Source organism: Stegostoma tigrinum, chromosome 9 (assembly GCF_030684315.1).
Source record: "Stegostoma tigrinum isolate sSteTig4 chromosome 9, sSteTig4.hap1, whole genome shotgun sequence".
NCBI lineage: Eukaryota > Metazoa > Chordata > Chondrichthyes > Orectolobiformes > Stegostomatidae > Stegostoma > Stegostoma tigrinum.
Window position 1 is genome coordinate 92,885,841 of NC_081362.1, and position 17,373 is coordinate 92,903,213.

A 17,373-nucleotide genomic window follows, 5' to 3' on the forward strand; every position below is an offset into this window, starting at 1 on the left:
AGGTTCTTGTGGCAGAACCTGAACTCGCAGTTTCAGAGTCAGAGCTGACTACGTTACTCGCTGAGCCATAGCAAAGCTTTGCTTTCTGTTCTCCCACAAGTCCATTTGACAGACTCACTCAAGGAAGGCATGCAATTCACTCAGCTGCCCCCAGGATTCGTAGGTTACATCTGGCTACAATGTCTATGTACATGGAGAGGAATCACTGTCAGTCAGCACTGCTAACAAAACAAGGACTGACTTCCGCTGCCTAGGGATGCATTCTCTGTGAAAAATTGCAAAATTATGTCAACAGCTCCTGGAGCCAGATATCTGCAGAGCAACAGCAACAATGTGCCTGGAGTGATGCAAAGGCATCAGTTGATGAAACAACAGGAGGAATTCTTCCTCAAGGCCATTCTGAACAATGGCCAACACAGTTTCTACATACTGCTCAACATTAGACTCTTCAGAGGAGTTAATGAGAAATGGCCCAGAAACCACCAGATTGCAGTCATTGCCTTATGAGAAATATCCAAAATGTTCACAAGCAGTGCCAGACCATTCCATTATCATCAGAAAGTGAACAAGTGTAACATAAGCACATAAGAACTAGAGCAGGATTAGGCCATCCGGCCCGAAGAACCTGCCCCGCCATCCAATAAAATCATGGCTTTTGTGGACTCAGCTCCATTTACCCACCTGCTCAACATAAATCTTAATTCCTTCGTTGTTTGAAAATATCTGTCTATGCCTTAAAAACATTCAACGAGGAATCCTCAACTGCTTCACTGGGCAGGGAATTCCATACATTCACAACCCTTTGAGGCCGTGGAAGTGGCCATTTTCCTTTGTTAGTCATACACTGTGGCAAGGCTATGCCCTCGATAGATTGTTTTCGTGCTTGGTGAGGAAATATTTCAACTGATCAAACAATTCTTAGAAAGCTATGGGCATGCAATTGGTAATAAGGTCACACTGCATGATTTGGCATCTCTCTGCTGTTCTGAGCTCAAGTGTTATTTTCTGAACTGCTAATCAAAGGAACACTGGGAGTAGCCATTTGGGCCAGTGTTGCCCTCCTCACTGCAAAATTAAGTTCAACTATAATAAAGGGTTTTCTTTTGTTAAATCCAAAATGTTGACAGCTACAAGTGGAACCAAAACAATGGAATAAAGTCTACTGATGCAAATATCTGATTACATAATTCATTTATTTAAGACATATAAACTTTAGTTTCGGGAATTTGAATTTTTAAATGGAGATAAGTGGAAACACTTGGTTGAGGAGCTGGTACACAAATTTAAAATAAGTGCAAATCAACCACATCTGAGCTAATTATAGTTCAAATGGTAAACTGTGATTATCTACATGTTCAAACTGGAAGTGGAAAATCCCTGACAATGAATGGCCCATTTCTGATTTCTTGGTATGGTCGGGATGCCTAGATTTATGTCAGCAAGGGATTAAACTTAATTATATGGTCTCCATCTCCAAGATTCTAGCAAACATCTTTTGTAAGCAAGAAAGTTCCTTGGTGGATCCAGTAAGTCTAAAAAGAGACAAAAATGGAAATTGCTGGAAACGTTCAGCAGGTTTGGCAGCATCTGCGGAGAGAAGTCAGAGTTAATGTATCAGGTCAAGTGACTCTTCCTCAGAAGTTCTGAGGAAAGGTCACTTAACTGTGATTTCTCTCCACAGATGCTGAGCACTTTCCCAGCAATTTCCATTTTTGTTGCTGATTTACAGCATCCGCAGTTCTTTTGGTTTTCATTAACTCTGAAAAGAGAACGACTTCTCCCATTACAGGTACAAATTATTCCTGTGGGTCACAGCGTCACTGTATTGAATGCATAAGATGATTAAGATATGGAGTTCAATCCGGGCAAATGCGAGGTGATGCATTTTGGAAGATCAAATTCAAGAGCGAACTATACAGTAAATGGAAAAGTCCTAGGGAAAATTGATGAACAGAGAGATCTGGGTGTTCAGGTCCATTGTTCCCAAAAGGTGACAACGCAGGTCGATAGGATGGTCAAGAAGGCATATGGCATGCTTTCCTTCATTGGGCGGGGTATTGAGTACAAGAGTTGGCAGGTCATGTTGCAGTTGTATAGGACTTTGGTTCGGCCACATTTGGAGTACTATGTACAGTTCTGGTCGCCACATTACCAAAAAGATGTGGATGCTTTGGAGAGGGTGCAGAGGAGGTTCACCAGGATGCTGCCTGGTATGGAGGGTGCTAGCTATGAAGAGAGGTTGAATAGACTAGGATTATTTACATTAGAAAGATGGAGATTGAGGGGGGACCTGATTGAGGTCTACAAAATCATGAGGGGTATAGACAGGGTGGATAACAAAAAGCTTTTTCCCAGAGTGGGGGACTCAGTTACTAGGGGTCATGAGTTCAAAGTGAGAGGAGGAAAGTTTAAGGGAGATATGAGTGGAAAGTTCTTTACGCAGAGGGTGGTGGGTGCCTGGAACGCGTTGCCAGCGGAGGTGGTAGACGCAGATACGTTAGCGTCTTTTAAGATATATTTGGACAGGTACATGGATGGGCAGGGAGCAAGTGGACACAGACGGTTAGAAAATAAATGACAGGTTAGACAGAGGATCTTGATCGGCACTGGCTTGGAGGGCCAAAGGGCCTGTTCCTGTACTGTAGGTTTCTTTGTATTAGTTTATATTTCTGTCTGGACCATCTCAAAGTATGTCACGCTGTTGTGGAAATAGACCATAGCCGAAGCGCTGTTTTGGGTTTTATTTGCATGTTTTGTTATAGAGAACAGCGTGTTAGCTTGATGAAAATTGCAGGAAGGCACGGTAAGTGAGCTGTAAAAGCTATTGCAGAGCCGTAGCCAAGGTTAATCAGAAGAAAAAGGGTTTCTTTTCTAATCTTAAAAGTCCCCAAACAAGAATACAGTGAGGCCCCAGAATTCCACTATCATGAGGCCTTGAAGGCAGTTAGGAAGGTCACTTTGCCAAAAGCTAGTGGAAGGATCACCACAAAATTTCACACCTTGGAGGATTGCTGGTACACCAAGGAGAAACCAAAGTGAATTCCAGAGAGTTGTGGCATACTTTGGATTAGTCCCAGAAGAAGTGAATGAACGATCGAGATCTTATAATGTCTATAGGGTAGAAGTAAAAGTAAAAGAAATGTGAAATCTAAGTCTTTACAAATTATAAAGTTAATCTAGCAGAACTTTGTTGATATTTTTATATACCATAAAGTTTGATTTTGTTTAAGATTGTCAAATTTTGTGGCCCAGTTCCTTTAGTTTTTGAGCAATGTTTACATGAAATGCAGTGAATAATGGGAACGCACCCTTGCCTCCTGTGGCACAGTCACTGAAATCTTTCAGTTAACCTCTGTGCCATCCTTTCATTTGGTCTCTCAAAATTGAAGTTGAAGGGATAAAGTTCCAATGGCCAACTGGATTGTTAGAGCAACATCTATCGTCTTATGGACTATGAAATACCTCATGTGGATAGTTCATAGCTGGCCTCAGTTCACTAACACGTTAATCATCCCATCTTGCAGAAGTGTGAATAAGTGCACAAGCAAGAGTATTCAGGTTTATGGTATCCCGTTCATGTAAATCATGGGATGGGATAGTGTAGGGGATGGGGCTTAGATCAGTTCACAGGTCGGGGCAACATCGAGGGCTGAAGGGCCTGTTCTGCGCTGTATTGTTCTATGTTCTACGTTCTATAACCAACTACTGTTGTACTCTCTAGATCACAGAATTGTGACTGGAAGGCTAAATGTATCAGCACATAAAACATGTTATCACATCATTTATTACATTGCTGCTTGTGGGAACTTGCTCAGGGTAAAAAAAAAGCCTGTGCTGTTTTTGACATTGCAAGACTGATCTCTGATGTAACCTGAAGTCATGAACTCTGCCACATAATGTTCTCTTACAGTCCTGTTGCAGATGATATTGCAAATGTTACTTACTGATTCAGCTGCTTTTTATACATCAACATCGCTTCAGAGTTAGCAGTGAAGAAAAAAAACAGTTAACGTTTTGGGTCCACTGACCCTTCTTCAGAACTGATGGTAGCTGGGAAAATGTTCTGAGGATAGGTCACCAGACCCGAAACAGCAACTCTAATCTTTTTATTTACAGATGCTGCCAGGATTGCTGAGCTTTTCTACCGACTTCTGTTTTTGTTCCTAATTTACAGCATCTGCTATTCTTTTAGTTTTTATTGCTTCAGAGTTATTAGATGGAGCAGCAGAGACATCTGATCCAATATCACGTGTTATATATGTTGCTTCTCAAACTTTTAACAGTCACTTAAATTTGTGATGCTGTCTTAGACTTACTGAATTTAATTTCAAAACTAGAGATATTTGATCTAAAACCTCTATGTTGCTACCAGCACTGTATCATAAACACTAGGCAACTCTCATTTGCCTTGAGATTGACTGAGATGGGACAGAAAATGTGGTCTTTCTGGGGATAAGTTAGCTTTGAGATTGCATCCCAGTGCCAAAGGCTATACCAGTATTTTGTGATAGGCTAAGTCAACAAATATCAAAGGTACATAAATACATAAATTGATGGCTCTTCAGGACTCTGTTAATGGTTGATGAGTTAGTCGGATTGATTAACAGCTTGTAGTGGGGTACATTTCTGATAAAAACTTGCCTGTTAACTTCAGCGAGCATTTAGTTACAGTTTAACTAGTAGCTCCCACTTCTCTGATTGAGAGGGATCTGCACACAATTTCGGAGGGAGCCCTGCATCGCTGTAGGCACCACCTTTCAGATGAAACGCAGAACTTAACCCCTGTCTGCTCAGTCTGATTCTATTCAGAGAGTCCACTACACAAATGTGAAGAAGTGCAGAGGATTTTTCCCCGGTGTACTGGCTCTCAACAGATATATCTAATATAATAGAAAATCTGGCTATTTATGCATTAGTAGAACATAGAACATAGAACAGTACAGCACAGTACAGGCCCTTTGGCCCACGATGTTGTGCTGTAATTTTACCCAAATCCTAAGGTCTATCTAACCTCCACCGCCACCTTATACTATCATCCATATGCCTATCTAAAAGCTGCTTGAATGCCCCTAATGAGGCTGACTCCACCACCCTCTCCGGCAATGTATTCCATGTCCTTACCACGCTCTGAGTAAAGAGCCTACCTCTGATGTCTCCCCGACATCTACCTCCACTCACTTTAAAACTATGCCCCCTCGTAATAGCTAGCTCCACCCGAGGAAAAAGTCTCTGGCTGTCTATTCTATCTATACCTCTGATCATTACTGTTTGCTGTTTGAAAATTGGCTGCCTGATTCCCATAGAACATCAACAACTACTCTTCAAAATAAGCTTAATTGGTCCTAAAGCACATTTCAAGGATGCGTAAAGCGTTATATGAATGCAAACTTTTGCTTTATTTTACAAGGTAATTCTCTAGGCAGTGGAACAGCCCCATCAAAGATGGAATGATATCTTTACTGATATTGATGCAGGATCCATGGTTCAGCCTGCTGTTTCGGCATCAATTGATGATGGCTATCTGAAAAGAAACAAATTGTTATCTCTATCTCGAGGATTTGCAGTTCTTGCTATCTCTGAGTTGATCCTAACTTTGCCAGGTTTTGTTCCACCTGTGGCTTTCAGATGGGAGGAGGAAATTTTCTCATTTGCCTGTTTGATTCCTGAGTGTCTGTTTCTCAGAGATATCTTGATTTTAAAATGATCATTCTTTGTATTGAACTCAGTCCATTGCCATGCCCGTTACCTATCTCAGTAACTCTGCCAGCCCTATGACATTCCGTGATCTTGGCATCTGTCCAATCTTGGTTTCAGGAACATCTCCCAATTTCCCTTGTGTCCCATTGGCGGGCATCCTTCGAGAGCCTGGGTTCTAGGTTCTGGAATTCGCTCTTGAAGCCTCTCCTTCTCATCTCCTTTAAGTTGTTTTTTAAGACTTAATACTTTGACCAGGCCTATGTTTACCTGTCCTTCTTCAACCGAGCTTCAGTTTGTTGTCTTACATTTCACCTGTGAAGCAGCTTGTGTTAAAGGTGCTGTGGCAATATGGTGTAACGATTTGAGAACCATGCACCCTTTTAAGCCAGGAATTGACTTGACTGCAAGTCTTTGTGCAGAATTAACTTTTCTGGGGCAAAATGAGAACAAACTTATTAAACACTAAGGTAAATGATGTCTATAAACGTGCGTGGTGCTTTACAGTTTAATGTGAATTATGTTGCCAGTGTCAAGATGAGAGCAACATTGCACACGGACAGTTTCTTTCACGTTCTGGGCTTTTGGTCAACATGCATCCTCCCTCGCTCACACTCCCTTGCTTGTCTTGTTCATTCTTGTTACTCCATGGTCTTTCTCTCTCTCCCTCTTTACCAATTAAGCCACAATGATGGCATCTTTTACCTTGCCAGTAAACCAATCGATCTCTCTCTCTCTCAACCCAACCAACCTTTGATCTGTGTTTAAGAATATTTTGGAGCAGAGAGGACCTGATAGAGGTGTGTTAGATTATGAGGGGCACGGACAGGATGGAGAGAATGACCCTTAGTTGAAGTGTCTATAATGACGGGCATAATTTTAAGGTGAAAGGCAGGAGGTTTTGAGGGGTTTTAAGCAGAAGATTCTTCACAAAAATGGTGGTGGGAATTCAGAATACACTGGGAGGATGATTGAGACAGGAAACCTCATAACTTTTAAAAAGTACTTGGATGAGCACCTGATATGTCATAATATTCAAAGGCATGGGCCAAATGCTGGAAAGTGGAACCTGTATAGATTTGGTATAATTTTGGCCGTACAGATTCAATGGGCTGAAGGGCTTTTTCTGTACTGCATGATTCTCTGATTTTACCTCAAACAATCAGGAATGGTTTATGTAAAGTCATACGTAGGTCAGGGTGGGCAGTTACCTCCCATAGAAAATATTAGTGCATGGGACGTAAGGGTGTCTTTTAGAAGGAATGACTGATGCAAACTCCTTGCAGTCCAGAATTCGGACCATGCGTACTGACCTGGATATCTTGTTATAATGCTATAAACCCTGATTTGAGACTCAAACTGGAATATGCTCCTGACAGAGGTCTGAGTATGTGGAATGGACTTTCAGATAAGCCAATGTCAACAGCCCCTTTTAAAAGATAGTGGGCAAATATCTCACTTGAAGCAGGTACAGGGTGAATTCAGTGTAGGATGACTTTCTGGATATCTGCCTGCACCCCAGCATCAAGTGCCTGTTTACATCTTCACCCAACTTAAACTCCAGGTTGCTCCTCACTCCCCAGACCTTTCCTTGCTTTGAATCGGAGAATATGAGTCAGGCAAACTTTAACTGCTGCTTGCTGGTGACCTTCTAGTCACCTTTTGGTTGGAGTCACCGCGCAGAGGCTTTTTGATGGGATCCAGACAATTAAAAATCAGCTGAATTTCCCATTCAGTCTCTCCTCAATGGAGTGAGCCTTTCTCATGAAGGGTTAAACCTTCCTGCAGCTTGCTCTACCATCCTCCTCTTGAAGGCTGACATTATTTAGTTTCCTAAATTAGTCCTCGGTCATCATTTTTGAGGACATTCCTACATGACGCATTTACAGATAACTATGACTGTTCTGCTACTTTGCCTTTGGTCTGAATTGACTTTAAGCTGGCTAAACTGGCAGGTACTCAGATGGTCAAGGGGATAGGAGGTTTGATGAGCTTTGAGTTGGTATCCATTTAATTGCAAACGATTTATTGGAGAGACTGGAGCTAAATCTCCAACAAAGAGGTGTGCTCAGAGCCAGGTATAACTCCAATACATAAAGGTGGCCTATTCTTCATAAATGGAATATTGTGCAAATTCCTGAACTCCTTGAAACAATAACTGGTAATAATATTTTTGGATGGATTAGCAGAAGAGGATGTCTGCATTTTTGGATTGTGACATTCCAATAAACCCATCCCAGTGCAGCTGGGATTGTTTTGAGGCCACAGTTTACTTGTGAACATCATCAGAAGGTGATCAGAAATAATAGGAACTGCAGATGCTAGAGAATCCAAGATAACAAAGTGTGGAGCTGGATGAACACAGCAGGCCAAGCAGCATCTTAGGAGCATAAAAGCTGACGTTTCAGGCCTAGACCCTTCATCAGAGAAGGGGATGGAGAGAGGGTTCTGAAATAAATAGGGAGAGAGGGGGAGGCAGACCGAAGATGGATAGAGGAGAAGATAGGTGGAGAAGAGAATATGGGTGGGGAGGTGGGGAGGGGATAGGTCAGTCCGGGGAGGATGGACCAGTCAAGGAGGTGGGATGATGTTAGTAGGTACAAAATGAAGGCGTGTCTTGAGGTGGGAGGAGGGGATAGGCGAGAGGAAGAACAGGTTAGGGAGGCGGGGACGAGCTGGGCTGGTTTTTTGATGCAGTGGGGGGAGGGGGCGAGCTGGGCTGGTTTTGAGATGCGGTGGGGGAAGGGGAGATTTTGAAGCTGGCGAAGTCCACATTGATACGATTGGGCTGCAGGGTTCCCAAGCGGAATATGAGTTGCTGTTCCTGCAACCTACGGGTGGCATCATTGTGGCACTGCAGGAGGCCCATGATGGATATGCCGTCGAAGGAATTGGAGGGGGAGTTGCATCCGGAGGTTGGTGGGGTGGTATGTGAGGGCGAGGGGGATTCTCTTAGGGCGGTTATTGTGGGGGCGGGGTGTGAGGGATGTGTTGCGGGAAATGCGGGAGACACCTCCTCCCACCCACCGTCCTGCAAAAACTCCATCCCCTATTCCCAATTCCTTCACATCTGCTGCATCTGCTCCCAGGATGAGGCATTCCACTCTCGCACATCCCAAATGTCCGCGGCTTGCAAGGACCACATCAATCCGCCGCAGTGGTCGAGAACGCCCTTGACCGTGTCTCCCGCATTTCCTGCAACACATCCCTCACACCTTGTCCCCGCAATAACCGCCCAAAGGGAATCCCCCTCATCCTCACATACCACCCCACCAAACTTCGGATACAATGCATCATCCTCTGACACTTCCGCCATCTTCAATCCGACCCCACCACCCAAGACATTTTTCCATCCCCACCCTAGTCTGCCTTCTGGAGAGAATACTCTCTCCGTGACTCCCTTGTCCGCTCCACACTCCCCTTCAACCCCACCACACCTGGCACTTTCCACTGCAACCGCAGGAAGTCCTACACTTGCCCCCATACCTCCTCCCTCACCCACATCCCAGGCCCCAAGATGACTTCCCATATTAAGCAGATGTTCACCTGCACATCTGCCAATGTGGTATACTGTATCCACTGTACCTGTTGTGGCCTACTCTACATTGGTGAAACCAAGCGGAAGCTTGGGGACCGCTTTGCAGAACACCTCCGCTCAGTTCGCAATAAACAACTGCATCTCCAAGTCACGAACCATTTCAACTCCCCCTCCAATTCCTTAGTCGACATGTCCATCATGGGCCTCCTACAGTGCCACAATGATGCCACCCAAAGGTTGCAGGAACAGCAACTCATATTCCGCTTGGGAATCCTGCAGCCCAATGGTATCAATGTGGACTTCACAAGCTTCAAAATCTCCCCTTCCCCCACTGCATCCCAAAACCAGCCAAGCTCATCCTCACCCCCCATTGCATCAAAAAACCAGCCCAACTCATCCCTGCCTCCCAAACCTGTTCTTCCTCTCACCTATCCCCTCATCCCACCTCAAGCCGCACCTCCATTTCCCACCTACTAACCTCATCCCGCCTCCTTGACCTGACCATCCTCCGCGGACTGACCTATCCCCTCCCTACCACCCCACCTGTACTCTCCTCTCCACTTATCTTCTCCTCTATCCATCTTCGGTCCGCCTCCCCCTCTCTCCCTATTTATTCCAGAACCCTCTCCCCATCCCCCTCTCTGATGAAGGGTCTAGGCCCGAAACGTCAGCTTTTGTGCTCCTGAGATGCTGCTTGGCCTGCTGTGTTCATCCAGCTCCACACTTTGTTATCATCAGAAGGCCAGTTGGTTCTTGCTCAATAGTACGTGCAAACAAGTGAAAAGTACTTTCCATTTGACTTTGTAAATGTTTTCCACTTTGCAAATTCCCCATAATTGACTCCCTCACCAATAAAGCCACACTCAGACTCTCTGCCCTTGAAAATAGCCATCCCATTGCCAACTTTCCCATCATTTTTAACTATCTTGAATTTGATGGAAAATGGGCTGGCTGGCCTCCTCCTGCACTGTCATGATGCTGTGTTGTCATCTGCGCCCATCTTTCTCACATCTCCATATTAGTGTTCCCTCCAATCAGGTTTTGACCCATGCCTTCACATCAAAAAGGCCTCCTTATTCGACTATGGCAATGGTGCATTTTCAACTTCCCACCACTCTCCTCTAATGCCTTTCCTATTGGTCAGGTCATTGGATTTGCTTCTCTTTGATTTCACTCTTCCCTACTTAACTGCACCAAAGGCATCTCTGCATTGTTTACTCTGTCAACCCTGCCCAGCTACCACTGGAAGGCCCAAATACTCTTAACTGACCACGTCCTGTTCTTTTCTGTCCTGCTGATAGAGATAGTTGAGTTCAATCATAAGGAGGGAGCAGGGCATAAAAAGATGACTTTATAGATTTCCCTTGCCAATAACTTCTCAAAATTTCTCTCGGACATGGTCATTACTGGCTGGGCCAGCATTTAAGTGAAAGTGAAGTCACTTGGGGTCCAGGGTGTGCTAGTTAGATGGATCAAAAACTGGCTAGGCAACAGGAGACAGAGGGTAGTATTAGAAGGGAGTTTAACAAATTGGAGACCTGTAACCAGTAGTGTTCCACAGGGATCCGTGCTGGGACCGCTGTTGTTTGTGATATATGTAAATGATCTGGAGGAAGGTGTAGGTGGTCTGATCAGCAAGTTTGCAGATTACTCTAAGATTGGTGGAGTAGCTGATAGTGAAGGGGACTGTCAGAGATTACAGCAGAATATAGATAGACTGAAGAGTTGGGCAGATAAATGGCAGATGGAGTTTATTCCAGGCAAATGCGAGGTGATGCATTTTGGAAGATCAAATTCAAGGGCGAACTATACAGTAAATGGAAAGGTCCTGGGGAAGATTGATGAACAGAGAGGTCTGGGTGTTCAGGTCCATTGTTCCCAAAATGTGCCATCGCAAGTCAATAGGGTGGTCAAGTATAGGACTTTGGTTCGGCCACATTTGGAGTACTGTGTACAGTTCTGGTTGCCACATTACCAAAAGGATGTGGATGCTTTGGAAAGGGTGCAGAGAAGGTTCACCAGGATGTTACCTGGTATGGAGGGTGCTGGCTATGAAGGGAGATTGAGTAGATTAGGATTATTTTCATTAGAAAGACAGAGATTGGAGGGGACCTGATTGAGATCTATAAAATCATGAGGGGTATAGACAGGGTGGATAGCAGAAAGCTTTTTCCCAGACTGGGGGACTCAATTACTAGGGGTCATGAGTTCAAAGTGAGAGGAGGAAAGTTTAAGAGAGATATGCGTGGAAAGTTCTTTACACAGAGGGTGGTGGGTGCCTGGAACGTGTTGCCAGCGGAGGTGGTAGACGCAGACATGTTAGCGTCTTTTAAGATATATTTGGACAGGTACATGGACGGGCAGGGAGCAAACGGACACAGACGGTTAGAAAATAGATGACAGGTTATACAGAGGATCTTGATCGGCGCAGGCTTGGAGGGCCAAAGGGCCTGTTCCTGTACTGCAGGTTTTTTTGTTTCTTTGTTCTTTGTTCTTAATGCCTGTCCCTCGCTGCCCTTGAGAAGATGATAGTGAGCTGCTGCAGTCCGTTTGCTGCTGGCTTACCCACAATGCCCTGAGGCATTCTGACTCGCTTGTTTGCGTGTTCCCATGTTGTCCTTGTCTTTCTAGATGGAAGTGGTCAAGGGTTTGGAAGGCGCTGTCCAAGGATCTTTGGTGAATTTCTGCAGTGCATCTTGTCGATGGTACACACTGCTGCTGCTGAGCGTTGATGTTGGAGGGAATGGATGCTTGTGGACGTGGTGCCAATCAGCGCGCTGCTTTGGCCTGGATGTTGTCAAGCTTCTCGCATGTTGTTGGAACTACACCCATCCAGGAAAATGAGGCATATTTTATCACACTCCTGACTTGTGCTGTGTAGGTGGTATATAGGATTTGGGGAGTCGGGAGGTGAGTCACTCACCACATTCTGAAGACCTCAATTAGATTTGAGCCTAAGCCCTCAAGAATCGCGGAGAGTCTCAAAATATTTCTGTCAGTGCTTAGTGTGAACAATTCAACTTTTGCTATCTTAAACAAAATAAAAACCTCCAAATAGTTTGCAGTTTCTGCCTCAGAATGCAGAAATTTGTGTACAGATCAGTGGCCGTGTTTACTTAGCTCCCCTGATGTACTTTGGCTGAGACTCCTCCGGGGAAGTGGGTTCTAAATAACTGTTCTGACTTTCTGAGGTGCATCAAAGCCTTCTTTAAATTCCTGAATGTTTACCCGGTTCTGCCCAAAAGTACCTGCAGTTGAAGAGGAATCTGAGCCTCCATGCGGAGCTTTTGACACGGGTCAGTCAGGCTCCCCCTGTTCAGGTGTCTGGTCCCTGTGGTGTCACCGAGTCATACAACATGGAAACAGACCCTTTGGCCCAACCAGTCCATCTCAGCCATAATCCCAAACTAAACCAGCCCCACCTGCCTCTGCTTGGCCCATATCCCTCCAAACATTTCTTATTCTTGGACTTATCCAAATGCCTTTTAAACATTGCAATTGTATCCACATCCACCACGTTCTCTCAGAGTTCATTCCACACACAAACCACTCTCTGTGTAAAAAAGTTGCCCGCATGTCTACTTGCAATCTTTCCCTTCTCACTTTAAAAATGTGACCTCTTGCCTTGAAATTCACCACCCTAGGGAAAAAGCACCCAGTATTCGCCTACCTATAGCCCTCATGATTTTATAAACTTCGTGAAGGTCACCTCTCAACCTCCTATGTTCCAGTGAACCAGCCTCTCCTTATAACTCAAACCCTCCCCAACAACATCCTGCTAAACCGTTTGTGAATGCTCTCCAGTTTGTTAATATACTTCCTGTAACAGGGCGACCAGAGCTGCACACAGTATTCCAAAAGACACTTCACCAATGACCTGTACAGCTTCAACATAACGTCCCAAATCCTATACTCAAAGGTCTGAGCAATAAAGGCAAGTGTGCCAAATGCCTTCTTAACCAGCCTGCCAAACTTCAGAGTTAGGTAAAGACCGAAAGAACTGCAAATGCAGGTACACAAGCTGAAGTTATTGGATAAAGCTCAGCAGGTCTGGCAACATCTGTGAATTAAAAAATCAGAGTCAATATTTTGGGTCTGGTGATCCTTCCTTAGAACTCAGAATTATGTACCTGAACCTTTAGGTCTCTGTTCTACAGCACTGCTCAAGGCTAATGCAGTCAAATACACCATTAAACTTCTGAGGAAGGGTCACGGGACCCGAGATGTTAACTCTGTTTTCTCCTCCACAGATGATGCTGCCAGACCTGCTGAGCTTTTCCAGCAACTTTGTTTTGATGCCATTAAGCTGTAACACTTATTTATTCTGATCTTCTTAATCCATCCTGTCACACTATCCAGTTCTCTCTCCCCCTTGATCTCACTTCACCTTATCGTCTTTCCCACCCCTCTCTCATGCTTCACTGAATATGAACCAGTGAACAGCATGGCTCCACTGTATCTTGTGTGTGTTGAGCCAGGTAAATATTGCAGTGAAGCCAGTATGCTGGTACTCTGCTGCTCTGTTACAAAGTAGTCGGCTCGTGTTACTCTTCACCATTCAATCTGACTGATTTCCAGCTGACATGAAAGTTGGTCAAGCTGTGGATATTGAGGAAAGCTGTGAAAGGATATAGATCAATTGGAAAGTTGGGCAGAGAAACAGCAGACAGGCTTTAATGTGAACAAGTGTAAGATGATCCTTTTGGGAGGTCAAATGCAAAAGGGAAATATACACTAAATGGCAGGATCCTTAGGAGTGTTGATATGCAGAAGGATCTTGGGATGTAAGTCTTAGCTCCCAAAAGTGGCAACATGGTGGCAAAGAAGGCATATGGTATACTTGGCCTCCATCAGTCAGGATATTGAGCATAAAAGTTGGCGAGTTATGTTACAGGTGTAAAAAACTTTAGTTAGGCCACACTTGGAGCAAGGTGTGCAGTTCTGATCACCACACTAGGGTAGGGTGAGGAGGCTTTGGAGAGGGTGCAGAGAAGGTTCACCAGGATGTTGCCTGGATGGGTGTGTACTAGCTCTGAGGAGAGCTTCGGCAAACTTGGATTGTTTCAGCTAGAGTGTTGGAGAATGAAGGGGTGACCTGAATTATCAGAAGTATGGGTAGGGTGGATAGTCAGAATGTTTTTCCCAGGGTGGAAATGTCAACTGCGAGGGGGCATAATTTTAAGGTAAGAGGGGGACAGTTGACTGGAGATAGTGCTCCTGAGATGCTGCTTGGCCTGCTGTGTTCATCCAGCTTCACAATTTATTATCTTGGATTCTGCAGCATCTGCAGTTCCCATTATCTACAGATAGTTTTGTTTTTCTCCACAGTGTGGTGGGAGCCTGCAACATGCTGCCAGGGGAGGTGTTAGAAGCAAATACAGTAGCAATGTTTAAGCAGCATTCCGACAATCACATGGGCAGATCAGGAATAGAGGGATATGGGCCATGTGCTGGCAGATGGAATTAGTTTAGAATGGTGTCATGGACAGCAAGAAATAGTGGGCCAAAGGGCCTGTACCAGCACCGTACTGTTCTTTGTTCTATGTTCCATGCAGTAGTCCTACTCTCTGATCTGCTTTTGTAGCCATTGTATTTATATGGTTAGGCTCACTTAGTTTCTGGTCAGTAATGACTGTCAGGACTTTGATATTGGGGGATTCAGTAAATCCCATTCAATGTCAGGATGCGATGGTTAGATTGTCTCTTATTGGAGATGGTCATTATCTAACGTTTGAATGGCACTGATATTGCTTCTCAATTTTCAGTTCAAGACTACTTCAGTATCTGATGAGTTCAGCACAGCGCAGATGAGTAGACAATGGGACTAAAGAATACACAGGGAGGATCAGAAAATGAGGAATGTACAGTGTTAGCATATGAATACACAGGGCTATATCCAGAGGGTGGCACAGCGGCTTTGTGGTTAGCCCTGCTGCCTCACAGTGCCAGGGACTTGTATTTTATCCCATCCTCAGGATGATTGTCAGTGTGAAGTTTGCACATTCTCCAAATGTCTGCGTGGGTTTCCTTTGGGAGCTCTGGTTTCCTCCTTCTGTCCAAAGATGTGCAGGCTAGGTGGATTGGCCATGCTAAAGTGACTGTAGTGTTCAGGGATGCGTAGATTAGGTGGGTTATCAGTGATAGGTCTGGGTGGGATGTTCTGAGAGTCGGTGTGGACTTGTGGGGCTGAAGGGTCTGTTTCCACACTATAGGCATTCTATGAAAGTGGAAGAGGTAGTGCCAGGCACTGTAGAAAAGTGGCAAGTATGTTCAAGTAGTTTACAGATGACACAAAAATTGGAGGACGGTAAAGATTGAGGAAAATGACCATAAACTGCAGGAGGGTATGAACAACTGGTCAACTGGGCTTAGAAATGGTAAATGGAAATCAACCTGGGAAAGTGGGAGGCACTTTGGGAAGACTAATAAGGAAAGCAATTACACTATAAATATTGAGACCCTGGACAGATCTGAAGAGCAGAGAGATCTTGAGGTACATATTGACAAATCCCATTTCCACGGCCTCGAGATCTATGAACCAAAAGCTGCAAAATGGGAATAGTGTCGTCAGATCTTTATTGGCTGGTACAGACAAGATGGGACAAATGACCTACTTCTGTGCACATTAGGTCTATGAATGTATAATCCTTGTATGAGTAATGTCTGCAGCAGTATGAGCTCTTCAGAAGGGAGGTCACTGCAACAGGAGAAGTTATGTTTGAGTAGTGCACAGAAGCAAGCAAATCACTCTCAACTTGTCACCTCTCAATGTGTCATGGGACACATTACTGATTTCGCAGAGGGAAATAGCTGAAAAGTGTTCCTTTATTCATGTCTACCATCTTAATGGAACTGTTTTCAGTTGTAAATTCCTGTTCACTTAGTCATCTACAGCTCAGGTTTCACTTTCAATCACAAAGTCAACGAAAATAAAATGTTCTATGATATTGACTCTCTGCAGAATGCCCGATAGATTCTAAGCATAGAGCAGCTGTGATGTGAAACTCATGGAAAGTTGATCAATCCTCTTCCCAATGACAGGGAAGAATCTCCTTTTCGTTATGGGCATGTACGCACATGCTTCCTTCTCTTAGACAATCCCTGGGGATCACGGTTGGCTTGTTTCTACTTTGGGAAAGGCTGATAGTTTCTATGGGTTCTACCACATGCAGGGTATGTGATGCTCAATGGGAAGGGCGAACAAAGTTTTGTGTGCTTGTTCCAACATCTGTAATGCTAAATAAAATCTGAAAGAGCTCAGGATGCTGTAAATTAGAGACATAAATATCAATTTCTAGTAAAACTCAGCAGATCTGGCAGCACCTGTGGAGAGAAAGCAGAGTTAACATTTTAGGACGAGTGACATTTCCTCAGACTGGAAACATTAATTCCGCTTTCTTTCCACAGATGTTGCCACACCTGCTGAGCTTTTCTAGCAATTTCTATTTTTACCGCTAACACTAACCCTCTTCATTTTCATCTCTAAGCACATGCAGTACAAGGGTGGACGAGCTCTTGAATCACTGCCTCAGTGTCTGGACAGTGACACTCAGGAAATGCATGAGCGCAGTTTTAACTGACACTTTATGAACTGACACTCTCGATGAATTGGTAAAAGCTACATTCCTCAAATACCGCAAGGTTTGCAGTATTATTCTGTCCAATCATTATGGTTTTTTTAAAAAAAGTGTTAACTCATTTGTAAATATTATTGTTCAATCAAATGGCCACATCGAATATCTACACTTAATTCAATTTTGAGTCAATTTCTTCCCAAATACAGTGATTGTAAGAGTATACATTTGAGGATGCAAGAAGGCTCTCGTCCATTAAGTTCTATTTAAAGCAAAGTTGGATCATTATTTAAGTGGCTGATGTTGTAAGTAAAGTACAGCCCTGAACTGTCTACCCCCTGCATTATGTCTCTATCACTCAGCGTGTGTTTTCACATTGCTTGTGCAGACCTCTTGGTCAACCGGGATGTTTGATCAACCAGCACACTCTCATCCCTTAAGTATTGGTTAATAAAATGTTTGCTTTAGTTAGTTAATTTTTATTGACTTTGTGACTGAAAGTGAAATCTGAGCTGTAGTTGGTCCCTACTTGAACTCTGCATGTATTGTTAAATTTTTATTAGCTAG